We start from the raw sequence: 16,667 nt of genomic DNA, 5'->3' as shown, positions 1-16,667 counted from the left end.
TTAAACTTTCCTCTTGCTCTATCGCAGAGGTACTAGGTTCAAGTTTATATGCCTTAGTCTAGATGTAAACAAAATGATATAGTCCTTTTCCTTCGTGTGGTCTTGGTTCCTCCCTCTTTTCGGCAGAACGTTGTTCACACCAATCATGGTTTTACTGTCCACACACACAAGTCCATCCTCCTGGTCCTGTTGCAACAGGAGCCATGAGATGGAGTTGAGATGGTGGAAGAACTTTTGCATTTACTATTTTTCTCGTATATTATACTTTTCAAAGTCTTTTTCTCAATCCAACTACTTTCTTGTATCATATCATTCATTACCTCAAACCAAACTTCCTTTTCTGACCAACTTATTATCATTAACCCATTAATCAGCACTAAGGCTGATTGCCAGAGTTTAAGCCACATTTCTAGAACTTTCAATAACTTACTTGAATCTTTCATAGCAACTTTGCATTTTCGCTATCTCACAAGCATCACAAGCCTCATGGTTCTCTCGGCTGGATACATTTCCAATGTCTGCACTTCACTTCCCTCTTCTGCTTAATATATATACTTTGTCTTTAGTACTGTATACCACTACTGTACTTATAAAATGCCCTTTGTACTGTATCCTGTTAATCCAGCCCCTCGAGCCCTCTTCCCCAGCTGCACCCAAAACGCTGCTGGTCAAAGTACGGTTATTGACCTTGGCCAATGTCACTCAAACCCATGGGTTGTCGAGTTAGGAACGGTACATACATCAGGCTACCTTTTGCATGGAAATAAATAATATATATTAACCAGAGGATGAAGCAAACTAATGCTAAACAGACAAGTATGACCCAAACCCTTTCAAACTCCCCTGATATCATGTGAGATAGCGTTGTGCGTACTAAAAGACAAACATAAGACTTATCCTCTGACTCAGGGCATCTCCCTTTGGTTACCAGAGATAATTACAGAGGATCTATCAGTCATTTGATGTACTTTGTACACTATATCTCTAATTGTCCCCAAGAGGAGATATCTGGCATGTAGGACCACCTTGCAGGGGTGCTCTTCCCAGACCAACCAGACACGCCAGTCTGATCCTGGGAAGGGTTAGTCTTTACGGCGGACACCAACACACCATTCCATACCCTCTCAGTACTAGATAGACTCATACATTCACACAGCAGTTACACGTTAGACATAACAAAACAGTAATACATAGAGCTATACAATCCAATATACCATTAAGTATCACAATGATATTCTACGGTTCTTTGCCAAATATTATGAGCTGGAAGTACAAACAGACTTACTATAGCATACCGCAAGATCTGGCTCTAGATTTAGAAGACCGTGAAACACAGAGATATTGTAAGAAGCAAAGGCTCTTATCTCACCAGTGATTATCAGTGTACCCTTTGATCTTTAACTCTGTTATTGCCGGGTCTCGAGATATTGAGGTCTTTTGTGTTTGCCAGCCCCACGTTGGGCGCCATTTACTGTCAGGGGTGGTCTCAATGGGGCCACTTAAGTATATTGGATGATAGTCAAATTTAAAGATGAAGACTTGAGTCTGATGCATTCAACACAGAGACAAATTGAACCTGGGTAGAAGAATAAGTTTATTGTATACATCATGTCTTCTTATACTAATTCTCAGTAGGTGTATATGGGTGTATTATAGAGTAATCATTAACTTGGTAGGCGTATATGGGTGTGTCATTGAGTAATCAATAACCATTAGGATTCAGCAATTTCCATGCATATGTATTACAAGAATATCCCTCACTTAATATGAATATTCTATGAATATTCTAACTATTCCTCTTACTCACACTAGATGATCAGAGGTTACGTCAGTTTGTGGCCATCCTTACTGCGTGGCATACCAAAGTCTATTTTGACATGAGTTTTCCCATTAGTTTCATCCTAAGCTATTTTAATAATGTCTTATCATTTTATTCCAGAAAATTTTATTACCTTGTTTTTCTGAACCGTACCAGTCACAGGTATCGGGTCAGGGTTCAAACTGATCTAACTAACAGAATCAGAGAAAACTATATTTCAGCTGTATATATCCCAGCATACAGCTGAAATATATATACATATATTCGGATTTATATTGATTTCCCTATCACGGAGGCTGCCTCAGGTTCCGGTCCAAAATACGGGTCGCTGCTACTGGATGCCAGTGCATCCAGTTGCGCACTCCACTCCGGATTAGGCCTAAATGAATGGGCCTAGTAGGGAAGGAGCGTCTTCAGGCGGATCTCACAAGGCAAATCTGCCTGAAAGAATGAGCATCTCGCTCCCAGAAAAAAGAACTGACCGGCTCCCATTGATTTCAGTGGGAGCTGTCTTTTTGGTCAGGATTTTGAGGCTGTATCCACCTCAAAAAACTCTGTGTGTATTTACCCTTATACTTCACTATGCTACTAAATCCACTCCTGGCTTTGGTCCAAAAATGATGCCACAAAATCTACAAAAAAGCATCATTTCACAACATGGCTTAAGGCTGAAGCCACACGTTGCAAAAACGCAGCTTTTTTTGTTGCAGATTTTGTTGCGGTTTATAGAGCCAAAGCCAGGAGTGGATTGAGCACGAGGGAGAAGTATCAGAACTTCCTATATATTTCCCATTCCTTTTGTAGCCATTCTTGGCTTTGGCCAATGTGGGGCCTTAGCCTAAATGGGTTTTTCCATGAACCTGCAACCAATATCCTACACTATATATTAATATAATCTTTAGTTAATACTATTGTTTTTAGACATTTTTCATGTTTAGCATTTGTTTAGCTTTGGTAATATTCCCAGTACTTCCTTGTATAAGCGCTGTAAATCTATTTACTATGGTCAGGTAAATAGTGTTCACATGACTGCATTTATCTTCAAATGCCTATATATTTGTCTGCTCAGAGTGCGCATTCCCTATTCCCATTTATTAGCATATAGAACACAGTCTTTGGAGAGTCACACAGGAATACCATAGGAAGATACAGACAATTTACTAATAAATGTGATTTACAAATTACTTCCATTATTATGCTGACAGATCTTCATGCTGCAGGATTACTCTACCACCTAGGGGTCATGAAGATTTCTTACTTTCTGGGGAGAGGGGTTGTTCAGGTCAGAAAGCACATAAATACTTGCTGAGAAAATTACAAAGCTAAGTAGACCAGACACCATTACTGCAAGTACAACATTCGCCCAGCATCCCAGCAACATCTTATCTCCTCCTCTATCTCCTTTATTTAACAGTTAGTGAACACACAGTGAAAGAAAGATTTTGTAGCACATTTAGCTGTACAATGCTTTCTAGGAGCTTTCTGCATTCTTAAAGACTTAGAACACTTTCCTGTCTTCATAAGACTTCTCTCACATGTTACAAAGCATTGAAGCCTCAGACTCATAGGTAACATTTTCCCAGGTAAGATCATATAAAATTGAGCCTTGAGAGAGGTCCTGCACTTCTGAGACCGAAACGTTGCTATGGAATAAATCCTCACCTTTTTTACATTTATTTTTGGAGTGCTGTTCATTTGCTGCATTAATAAGCATTGTGTATTGTGTAGGGGATGTACAGTACTTGGTCAAAGAAAGTGATCAATAACATATCACATAGAGGAAGAGGATGCCACTACTACTTTAACCCCTTCCCGACGGTGTTTAATTATGGCGGTCGCCATAGCTGCTGGGTGTCTACTGTTTTACACAGTAGACATCCAGAGCTAAAGCCCCCGATCGTTGCCTGCACCGATCGGGGGCATAAACCTCTCCGGCACCTCGGTCAAACCATTTTCCCAGCGGCACATGGCGCCACAATTTTGCCTACTATAAAGTGGCGGGTGGTGGCAGCTATATGTGGGGATATGTAATTGTAGAAGTTGCTTTACTCCTGTAGAGCTTAGTGTGATAAGTGAGTTGTAAGGGAGAGTTTGCAAGGCAGAATCCACCTCAAAATCTGTCTAAAAAAACGCCTCCCTACTCCCCCATTCCCATCAAAGGGAGTCAGGTAGGTTTTTTTTTTACTGTTACCCAATTTCAGAGAGTTCTTTATAATAAGACATGTTTTTTCACAAATGTTTGTAAAGACAGACTACATGGCTGGCTGCTGCAAGTAGCAATAACACTGAAATAAACATTGAATTCAATGATTAAGACTTGTGTCCCAATTCTTTTACAAGATTACAGCTAAGCATGGGGTTTTCCCAAAAATGCAATACTAACTTAAGGCTAAGGCCCCACAGGACGACCTGCAGCCAAAAAGCGGAAACGCATCGCGGCTCTTCCCACAGTGCTTTAAACAGAAAGTTTGCAGAGTTTTCTCCCGCGGACTTTGTTACAATTATATCTATGGGGAAATCACCGGCGTTTCCGTAGATATAATTGACATGCTACGATTTCCAAAACTGCACTGGTTTTTTAAATTGTGGCGTGTCCGCATCATGGTTTTTACCCCAAAGTAGGCATGGGATTCGCTTGAATACCATCCACTTTGCTGTTACTGTAAAACACCATGATTTTTCCCTCAGCGTTTCCGTCACGGGCAAATTGTGGAGTTTCCGGCCCGTGGGGCCCTGGCCTCAAGGGATTTCCAGGTTTATCATTTGCTGACTTAAAATAACTGATCCCACCTAAAACATCTAACCCTGCCTATCAGATGTTTAACCCTTCAATTGCATTTCTGGCTTGAAAAAGCATCAGACTAGACGCGAAACGGCTGTTGCCTTTTTTTGCCTATAATGCCTTGCCTCCCTCCCTGTATTATTTTTATTTATTCTTAATAAAGGATTTTGATTTTACATATGAGAAGTGTCAAATATCGAGTATCAACTGCCGACTATGGAATGGTGAGTGCCCACCCCGATCTTTTTCTATCTTTTTTCCTATTTGCTTGGCGCTATACTATAGGGGTTGTTGAGCACCACCGTTAGCGGCGTGCAACTGGAATTTTCTGCCAGATAGAGGGTGTAACAGAAGATAAAGGAAACGACCTAAGACTAATATTTATATGTAGCTGTGCCATCCATTTTTTTTCTTTACAATAAGGAATTTGAATATTTAATACTTTCATTTTTTTTTAAATATTTTTTCTTTAATTTTTAATTTTTTTTTTTTTTTTTTTGCATTTATTAGACGCCCTAGGGGGTCTTGAACCCCAAGGGTCTGATCACTAATGCAATGCATTACAATGCTAATGCAGTGCAATACATTGCAAAAAATCGTCATTTCTTTGGCAGGTTGCATAGAGCAGCCTGCAAAAGAAAGAGAAAGCAGACCAGCCAGGGAAGCCTTTACGGACTATAATAAGGTCTGTGTGCTCTCCGCGCGGTGTCCACATGGAACATGTGGACAGAAAAGTACTTTGTGATCTACTTTCATTCCGCATGATTCATGAGGGCAGCATGCGGAGAGCACACGGACCCCATTATAGTCTATGGGGTCTGTTTGCTTTCACTGCACACCTCTTGCCAATCCGTTTGGCATTCCCAAACGGATTACCAAACGCAGATGTGAAGAAGGGGTTACAGAGGGAATATAGCCTCTAAACAGAGCTGCAGAACTGACCTGGGTCCTCTGGGGCCCAGCTGGTTCCCAGCACTTGGCAGATCACATGACTGCCAGGGCAGAGGGAAGCTGCATAATGGAGGTCCCCTTAATGAATGCACAGTGATTTTTGAGCGCTGTGGTCATACATTAAGGTATGTATTATGGTAGGTCTCCTATCTAACCAGTCTGTTTCAGAAAACCTTACTCTGAATTAGTTAGCATAAAAGTCTCAATGTTCCCGTGTAGTAGAGAAAGCAAATAAAACTGTCTTTTTTAAGACAAAATATTTAACGTACATCAAATAAAAGTAAAGTTTTAGGTAACATATCCCTTGAGAGAATTTTCATTGAAGGATAAATTGCTAAGGAAATAGAGCATAACAAGTTAAAAAACAGTAAAATATAAATTCATAGTAAACCAAACAAAAGTCTTCAAAATGTTAATAACACAAATCTTTTTGCTTTAGGTTACAGCATCTTGGGGAGGTATTCAATGCAATTTTGTCAGCTAGAAGCCTACTCTACTGCATCTAAAGTGACATACATTAAGCATTAAGTTACTTCATGTCACCCAATAAATAAATGTTATGGCAGTGTCTAAGGTGTTTTCTAAAGTACTGCCCCCGTATTCTTTACCCCCATGGCAGCCAGGAGTCTGATCAATGACCCTGGGTCTGCTTTTTCATCTGTAAACTGAGATTCTGCCATAGACTGACAGCCCCAAAACAATTCAATACATGATTATTGCAGTGTATTACACTTAGATGATCACTTTCCCATAGTGGAGGGAAAAAGTAAAACATTTTTTTAAAAGTATTCAAAAAATAAATTAAGAAATAACCTCCCCCCCAAAAAAAATCCCTTTCCCATTAAATTTGATTTAGTAACGAAAATAATCATTAATGCACACAATTGCTATTGCCACATCCATAACAACCTGTACAATAAAACAAAAGTATTATTTATCTTGCCACTGTTTATCATATAAAGGCAAACATCATAAAAAACTATTAAAAATAGGTTGAAAGTAAAGGTTTTTGTCATCTCACTTCACAAAGCATGGAATTAAAAAACAATCAAAAAGTAATATGTAGCCCAAAATGGTGCCAATAAAAAGCATAGCTCATCCCACAAAAAATAAGCTCTCAAACAGTTCCCTGGACAGAAAAATAAAAATATTATGTCTCTCAGAAGATTTTATTCCCCAAATGGGTTTCAAGTCTGCAAAATTAGTAATACAGAAAAATCAATATAATCCAATTTCAGATATCAGTTTTTGGTAGTTGCATTTGTATGAGTGCAAATGGAATTTTTGAATATTGACTGGGTATAGCATGTGAGAGGTCTTGTTCCAAATTAACAGCCCCGCTCTTAGGGCCAGTTCACACAGAGTAAACTGGCGCGCAATCTGGCACGTATACACGTGTCAGATTTTGTGCACTCAAAAAAGATCCCATTGATTTCAATGTGGATTACGATCGTATAACTCGCATAATTTTGCGCCCGTAATTTTGCGGCCATAAAATTTTGGGTGCAAAATTACGCGCGTTATACGATTGTAACCCACATTGAAATCAATGGGATCTTTTTTGAGTGCGCAAAATCTGACACGTGTATACGTGCCAGATTGCGCGCCAGTTTACTCTGTGTGAACTGGCCCTTACAGTGGGAGTAGACTGTCTGAATAGTTTGAAGGTAATATAACATGCTATAAAAGTGGTAACATAGTATTTTGTTACATTATAGCAGCCTCTATACAGTGTAAATGTGTGATGTAACCACAAACTTTTAATTTATTCCAAAATAGTGAAAATAATACTAAATAACAATACATGAGGATACACAGGCATTAAGTCCACCCATTTTGGTTGGTAGGTATAACAATCTTTTTAATGGCCTTCACAAAACTTTTTTAACATCAATTCATTTGAATGGAACTGTTCACAGGCCATCAAATATTAGGACATGCCCATTTTCATGGATCCTTCAATAGACTCAAACCGTGGAGAAATCCATGCAACAGGTGCCCTACAGATACAAAATGACCATGAAAAATGCCCCCTTTTCCTGACTGTTTTGCATCTTGTTCATCTGACTTGAGCCTTATGTAGTCTCCTTCTAATTAAAAAAAAACCTTGGCAAAATGGGAGTAGTGCTGAGGCAATGCAAAAAATTTTTTTCAAAAAATGAGGTCGTAAATGTAAATAAACCAACATTTTAGAAAGTAGACAGCAAAATCTACAAGAATAAACATGAGCTTCTAAGTACACATTTTGATTTTGTAGATTGTGCTGAAAAGCAAAGATTAGTGTATAAGGTCCCTTTAACACTAACTACTTTGAACATGAAAATAGTCAGAAAAATACAGTATATTGCCATGCACTACTTATTTTCTAATTTCTCTACTTGCCTCAGCTATTTATGTATATAATGTACTAGCAGGAGGACCCGGCTTCGCACGGGTATATTACATTTTTTGTTTGTGTAGTGGCCCCATAAGAATTGTCCAATTTTGCACTGGTGTATTTTGTATGTTGTTTGTGTGTATGTCCATAAGCGTAATGTGATTATGTGTATCTCATTTTGGATATCAGTGAAAAACCTGTGATCAGTTGTGATGGATACCTGGAGTAAAGCTGTGTGAATGTGACCTTGTATAACAGTATCATCCACAGTGCCCTTCTTTTTTAAAGCTGACATACAGCAGTGAAGAAAAATGGCTGGGTTGCTATGGAAACCTGGAGTAAAACTCTAATGTGTGGTACTCTGTGCAGAGCCGTCTATCTAATCCTCCAGCATATAATACTGTGTGCTGAGGCACATATGTAATCCTACGGCTTGTGATACTGTGTGCAGAGGCACATATCTAATCCTCCCTGTGTGGTATTGTTTGAAGAGGCGCATATATAATCCTCTGGCATGTGGAACTGTGTGCAGATGTGCGTATCTAATCCTCTTCCATGCAGTACTGTGTGTAAATGCACGTATCTAATCCTCCAGCGTATGGTACTGTGTGAAGATGCGCATATCTAATCCTCTGTCATGTGGTACTGTGTGCAGAGGCACATATCTAATCGTCCCCCATGTGGTATTGTGTGCATTGGCGTGTATCTAATCCTCCGGAGTGTGGTATTGTGTGAAGACGCACATATCTAATCCTCTGGCATGTTGTACTGTGTGTAGATGCGCGTATCTAATCCTTGTTAGTGTTGTACTGTGTGCAGATGCACATATCTAATCTTCCGGTGTGTGGTACTGTATGTAGATATATGTATCTAATCCTCCCCAGTGTGGTATTGTGTGAAGTGGCACGTATCCAATCCTATGGCAAGTGAAACAGTGTGCAGACGGGCGTGTCTAATCTTATGGCATGTGGTACTTTGTGCAGACGCACATACTTAATCCTCTGGTGTGTGGCACTGTGTGCTGAGATGCATATGTAATTCTCCGGCATGTGGTATTGTGTGCAGAGGCATGTATCTAATCCTTCCACATGTGGTACTGTGTGCAGACACAGGTATCTAATCCTCACCTATGTGGTATTGTGTGCAGTGGCACGTATCTAATCCTCCGGCATGTGATATTGTGTGGAGAGGCGCATATCCAATCCTCTGGCATATGGTACTGTGTGCAGAGGCATATATCTAATCCTCCCTCGTGTGGTATTGTGTGCAGTGGCATGTATCTAATCCTCCGTTGTGTGGTATTGTGTGACGATGCATGTATCCAATCCTCCGGTGTGTGGTAATGTGTGCAGACACGCGTATCTAATCCTCTGGTCTGTGTAACTGTGTACAGATGCACATACCCAATCCTCTGGCATGTAGTACTGTGTGCAGACGCATGTATCCAATCCCCCGGTGTGTAGTATTGTGTGCAGAAGCATGTATCTAAACCTCCAGCGTTTGAAACTTTGTGCAGACTCGCGCATCTAATACTATGGCATGTGGTACTGTGTGCAGCTATGCGTTTCTAATTCTATGGCGTGTGGAACTATGTGCAGATGTACATGTTCAATCCTCTGGAGTGCTGTACTGTGTGCAGATGCGCGTATCTAATCCTCCCCGTGTGGTACTGTGTGTAGACGCGCGTATCTAATACTCTGGCAGTGGTACTATGTGAAGACATGCGTATCTAATCCTCCGGCGTGTTGAACTGTGTGGAGATGTGTGTTAGGATTGGGTCCCGCAGGTTACTATCATAGCGCACAGCGCCACCTGTGGGTCAGTCTAACTATCCAGCTTTCACCCTACTGAGCATGCTCAGACTTTTTGAGCTGCTCTCAAGCTAAGTGCCATTTCTCCCCTACTGAGCATGAGCGGTGAGGTCATCACCACCACCCCTATTGGGCGGGGACTTCCCTTTATATAGTGTGAGCCAACGCTCGCCGGGTGCTCACACTTCCACTAAAATTTCCTCAAAGTCCATGGAGTGAATGACAGTATTTTTCAGGGATAGGCTCCAGTACTCAGGCAGGTTTCAGACTAGGCCTCTGTGTGGGGTTCCTCTGCTTCTCCTGGGTGCTGTTAGGTAGCACCTGTAAACCCTGAACCATTAGATCTACACCAGGGTTAGGAGCGGTAGACGCTGTTCCAGCTTGTAGATCTGCGGCAGGTATGGTCTCTGAGATAGCCTATGTGTACTGTCTGTCTTCATGTATGGCTCCCAGCTGTGTGCGGGAGCATGGGTGTGTGATGTCTCCAAGCTTTGTGCCGGAGCATGCAAACCCCCTGGGGGCTCCAAGCTGTGTGCGGAGCATGGGTGTGTGATGTCTCCAAGCTGTGTGTCGGAGCATACAACCCCCCTGGGGACTCCAATCTGTGTGCAGGAGAATGTTCTAAAACTTCCATGGTGGCCCCTAGCTGTCGCAGGGGTAAGTGTGTGTGTTTGCTGGCCTGGGGTGAGTGTTAACTCTTGGCAGCCATTTGTGTTTCACTTGTACTGGTGCACCTGGCCAGTGAGCTAAACTGGCAGGGTTTTAGTTGCACCTTGTTCACATGGAGTGTCGCACAGTACACACTGTTCACATTGAGTTCAGGCTGCAGTGTCTTGCAGTAGTTCACATTTAGTCCAGGCTGCAGTGTTCTGCAGTAGTTCACATTGAGTTAGTCTGCAGTGTTCTGCAGTAGTTCGCATTGATTTTCATGCTGCAGAGTCTTCGCAGTAGTTCACATTGAGTTCAGACATACAGCCGCCCATCATTGGGTCTGTGGACCTCGCTGTAGTGTTCTACAGCTAAGAGGTTCTGCAGTTTAAAAAAAAATATTTATATATATATATATACACAGAACCGTAACAATGTGCTTATCTAATCCTCCCCTGTGTGGTATTGTGTGAAGAGTTGCGTATCTAATCCTCCCCATGTGGTACTTTGTGCAGACACATGTATCTAATCCTTCAGCGTGTTGAACTGTGTGCAGACGCGCATATCTAATCCTTAGTCGTGTGGTACTGTGTGCAGACGCACATATCTAATCCTCCCCTGTGTGGTATTGTGTGAAGAGGCGCGTATCTAATCCTACAGCATGTGGAACTGTGTGTAGACGTGCGTATCTAATCCTACGGCATGTGGTACTGTGTGCAGACGCGTATATCTAATCCTCTGGCATGTAGAACTATGTGCAGACACACGTATCTAATCCTCTGGTGTGTGGTACTGTGTGCAGACGTGCGTCTCTAATACTCCCCCGTGTGGTACTATGTGCTGAGATGCATATCTAATTCTCTGGCGTGTGGTACTGTGTGCAGAGACATGTATCTAATCCTCCAAAGTGTGGTACTGTGTGCAGATGCACGTATCTAATCCTCCCTTGTGTGGTATTGTGTGAAGAGGCACGTATCTAATCATACGGCGTGTGCAACTGTGTGTAGATGCGCATATTTAATCCTATGGCATGTGGTACTGTGTACAGATGCATGTATCCAATCCCCTGGTGTGTGGTACTGTGTGCAGATGCATGTATCCAATCCCCCGGTGTGTGGTACTGTGTGCAGACTTGCGTATCTAATCCTCCAGCGTGTGAAACTTTGTGCAGACGTGCGCATCTAATCCTATGGCATGTGGTACTGTGTGCAGACGTGCTTATCTAATCCTCTGGTGTGTAGAACTGTGTGCAGATGTGCGTATCCAACCCTCTGGCATGTGGTACTGTGTGCAGATGTGTGCATATCCAATCCTCTGGCATGTGGTACTGTGTGTAGAGGTGTGTATCTAATCTTACGGCGTGTTGAACTGTGTGCAGATGTGCATCAAATGAAATACAATGGGGAATTCATCAATCCCTCTACACTAGTTTTCTGATATTGTGTTGAGTATCTAGCACAAGGCCTTTTCTTGCACCAAATGTGCGCCTCAAGCCACAATTTTGGCGAATGAGGGCATAGCAGGGTGAGGAGTGGGACGGCCAGTGCAGGGATGCCACAGTTAGACAGATTCATTAGAACTCACAGTAGCAAGGAATTGGCGTACATTTTTATTTTGGCCCTGGGACATCCGACTTATTTATGAAGAGGTTGGAGGCTAAATAATTTCATTGCCCTTTTCCTATTGATGCATACAAATTGCCTTATTTATATAATTGGTGACAATAATATTTGTTTACATACTTTACAATAAAAAGTTATTGCTGTTGTGGTAATACCCTACTAAGTACTGTAGAGACTGCAATACATCCCCTAGTTTAAGCATTACTGTCCCATGGAAGATCACTAATACAGCAACACTTACAACATGTCCATAATGCTATTTATCCAGAGGGAATAATGTGTGCCAACTGTTCAATCCCCAAATCAGAATTCAGGGGGATATTCTGATATACCAGCTAAATTTGTCAGGTGGGTGGCACAGTCAGAGATACTGTAATCCCTTTAAATCCATGTTACTGAGACAGCTCAGAGCCATGCAGTATTCACTAAAGGATTATCACTGTGCCATTCTGCTGACAAATTCAGCTGGTGTTTAGCACTATATCTATAACTATAATTATAGTCCGTAGCAGAAATTGTCCTTACATTGTAACAATTAGAACGTGTCGTAGCTGTAGGAGGGCTGAGCAATTCTAATACCATTTTGCACTCACTTTTGCCGCAAATAACTAATAAATTATAAAACTACTTAAATTTGGTATTGCAGTAATCAAACTGCCCTGCAGAATAAAGCTAACATCCTTTTTACCCTATAGTGAAGGCTGTAAAAATAACAAAAATAAAACAATGGCGTAACTTTTTTTTTACTATTTCACAATATATTATACAGAGAATGCAATGGTTCCATTAGAAAATGCAACTTGTCCAGCAGAAAAGAAGCCCCCTTACAGCTATGTGAAATAAAAATATTATAGCTTTAGAATTAAGGGAGGAATATTGAAAATAGTGTTCTTGTTGGTGAGTTGTGTTTGGATTGTGAGGATCTAGCTGACCGAAATGCATAGTAGGGGCACTTGCAGCCATTTTGGGGCGGTGGTAGAGGCAATCATAGCAGGGACACCACAACACTCGACAGAGATTGTCATCATTCACATCTATTCAGCAGTTGGAAAAGTGTGCATCTATAAGATGGTGAAATTTCCTTTACTTTCAAAGGAAAATTAAGGGATTATACAGTCATTCTGACATGGAAGGTCTGGATTTAGGGGGCAGAGACTTGTGGATGCCCTCAACAACTACTGTTTTAGCCCTCTCCTGATCTAGTAAATGGCAAACAATTTGGAGGCAATTTTAGAAAGAGTTTCAGCTGCCCACACCTCAGAAAAGCAGGTGTTCTTTCTGCAACTCTTGTTCTCCTGGTCTTCAGTCAGCATCAGTTATTTTTCTAAATGTTCATAATGCTGGAAGAACTAAGTGGTGATGGCATCAGAGTATATACAGAAATGTGCAAGTAGATTCCAGGCTTTTCAGAGCCTTCCAAATAAAGGCATTAGAAAGAGTAGCAGACCTTGGTCTGGTTGGCTCTTAGCGTCTTTGTCCTCTGCATTATCTGTGCCAGTGTGCACACCAAGCACCATCTTGGAAGACCTTGCTTGTTAAGGAGTACTCTTTGTAAATCAGTTGGCTTTGTCACTTTGAGGATGTGTCACCCCCATTTACCTCTACCAAACTTGACTTTCTCCAGGTGATTATAGCTGTTGTAGCAGATTTTGAAAGGCACCATTTTGCACAGTGGTCAAGCTCCACCCCTAAGCTCAGACTGATTGTTAGGCCGTAGGCCCCATGTGGCATAAATGCCGCAATTTGGCTGTGGTATGAATGCCATCCACACCTTGCAAAACAATATGCGCTGCGGACATACTGCGATTTCCAAAACTGTTGAAACAGAAAGTCCACAAAGTAAATCTCTGTGGACCTTCTGTGAAAAGCGCTGCGCTTATTTGCTACAGCCCGCTTCGTGGGGCTTTAGCCTTATACAGATTTTCAAAAACAGAAGTCTCTATATAGTGCAAAAATGAATTACCCTTTCATACTGGAAATCAGCAATAGCGAAGATGACCAACCCCAATTATTAATTTCACATGGATTCATGACATATCAGCAGATCAGATTGTACTCCCCCTTTAATTTCCATATAAACTATTGAGATCATTGGGATATTTCTTAGACTTTGCCTTGCTTCTTTCCTTTTCCTGTACGAGCTATGTAATATTGAATCCCCTCTGCTTGATGACTGTTGTCACACAAGCTCTTAATTTGATTTTGTAAATGTCAGCAGGAGTTGGTTTCAGAGTTGTTCATTTATTGCTCGCTGCATATTTAATCTTGTTGAAAATCTACAGTCTGAATAGATTTATTTTAACGCTTGACAATTCAGTAGAGCACATATGTCTGTAAAGGAATCCTGAATTTTTATGGTGGATTGTTTGCAGGGAACAGTTTATTGATTATGTGTAGAATTGTGTATTTGTAGTGCTACGGTATATGTCTGTGTACTATAGGATCATCTGTGTATATGTAGAGGAATCGATGTTTAGGCAAGCATGTGAAGTCACAGATACAAATCCTATTAGATGCATAAAACTATGTTTGTAGCAATGTGGATGTCTGTAGGATTGTGACGTCCTATAACTGTTTATGCATACCTCCCAACCATCCTGATTTCCGCGGATATTCATGATTTTGGTGTCCTGTCCCATGGTCCCAGTCAGCGGGAGGTATGTCCCGGTTTCAACTCAGATCTGCATCCAGAGGGCAAATACATACGTGACTAAAGCAAGGAGCTGTCACAGCACAGCTCCTTGCTTTGCCGTGGCACTCCGGCTAGTGGATGTATAGGCACGATGTGATGACGTCACATCGCGCCTACAACTCTGTTAGTGAAACTGTGGAGAGAGCTGCGGGGCAGCATTGGAAGGTGCGTATATGTGTTTTTTTGTGTCAAATATTGAGGTGGTACATATTGAAGGGGGCCTATGAAACTGTGGGCAGATGAAGGTGGGGGGAGAATGGAATGAAACTGCGCAGAGATGGGGGGACATAAATCTGGGGGAAGAGATGGGGACATGATTTTGGGGGCAGAGATGGGGGACATGATTCTGGGGGCAGAGATGGGAGGACATGAAACTGTGGGCAGAGATGGGGGCATGAATCTGGGGCAGAGATGGGGGGACATGAAACTGTGGGCAGAGATGGGGGGACATGAAACTGGGGGCAGAGATGGGGGACATGAATCTGTGAGCAGAGATGGCGGGACGTGAAACTGTGGGCAGAGATGGAGGGGTGACATGAAACTGGGGGCAGATAAAGGGTGTGCATGAAACCGGGGGAGAGATAGAGGGGGGACATATAATTTACGGGTGACTGTAGGAGGATTATACTGTGTGCGGGCACAGGAAAAATGAATGCGAATGGGAGGAGTCAACATAAAAGTGGGTGGAGCGAAATTTTCCGCAGCACGCTACGCATGCTGCACATTTTGTCCCTCTTTCAGTTCTTGAAAAGTTGGGAGGTATGGTTTATGTGTGAGGGAATATGTGTTTGCTTGTTAGGAAACTGTCTGAGTCTAGAAATGTATGATTTATCTGTATGTAGGAAAGTGTGATTGTAAGCCTACATTCACTTCTGGGGGCACCTTTTGCTTGGACCCTCATAGATTGAAGTCTAGGAATCAGCAAAAATGGGTAAAAATTAACCATCAAAATAATTGCAATGTAAATACCCCATTCATATACATTGAATCTAAGGCAAAAAAAAAAAAAAAAAATCAACAAAATCTGCAACAAAAAGCACAGCTTTTTCCAGAACATGTGGCTGCTGATGAAACCTGCAAATTTGACACGTGTACTCAAAGCTTTGTGTTGTGTTTGTCCAACTATGGGTATGTTTTTAGGAGGAGTTCAGTAAAGAGCTGGACTGTGATTAAGGACTTCTGCCTGAAACACGGTAGCTGTCTGCATGGGGTTCAGTTGGTAACTAGAGATGAGCGAACACCATTCGGAACAGCCGTTACGAATAGCACGCTCCCATATAAATGAATGGAAGCGGCTGGTACGCTGACTTTGCCGGCAGCCGGTCGCTTAACCCCTCGCGTGTTGGCTACGTCCATTCATTCCTATGGGAGCGTGCTATTCGGAATGGCTGTTTCAAATAGTGTTCGCTCATCTCTATTGGTTACTGCTTTAATGGATCAATACTAAAAATTATGCAATTTTAGACAAAAGGTCAGTTCAGTGCTGGATTCCTTTTGGTTTCATGTTCTGACTATATCTTTAGCCTCCTTTGCACACATATTTCCCTGCAATTACATGAGCTTACATTTGGACTTTTTGGACATTTTACATAGGGCACCATGGCCACATCCATAATGCAATAATTGCTGGAGGGAATAGGACTCTCCTATTTGAAGCAACAGCAATTAGAGTTGCGATGATAAGCCCATGTGGCTAATAATTGCCTCACTTTGCCTGTACTGCTGCTATTGGACTCATCACACAGCTCGACTTAAAGCAGCTGGATACTTCTCTTAAGGAGTTAACAATATTGAGCTAAAAGTACAATTTATCATATTCCTGTGCCTCTATGAGGGTATGGATTTGATTATATTAACGGAAAAGTTGAAGATTAATAGTTAATACACTGGAGTCTGAAAGTGAGTTGCAGAACGATGTGACTGAAACAAGCAGAGCAGAACGTTTCTTTAAGTGTATCTACCTAG

Source organism: Leptodactylus fuscus, chromosome 1 (genome assembly GCF_031893055.1).
Source record: "Leptodactylus fuscus isolate aLepFus1 chromosome 1, aLepFus1.hap2, whole genome shotgun sequence".
In the NCBI taxonomy this organism is placed as follows: domain Eukaryota; kingdom Metazoa; phylum Chordata; class Amphibia; order Anura; family Leptodactylidae; genus Leptodactylus; species Leptodactylus fuscus.
This window is presented reverse-complemented; position numbering follows the sequence as displayed.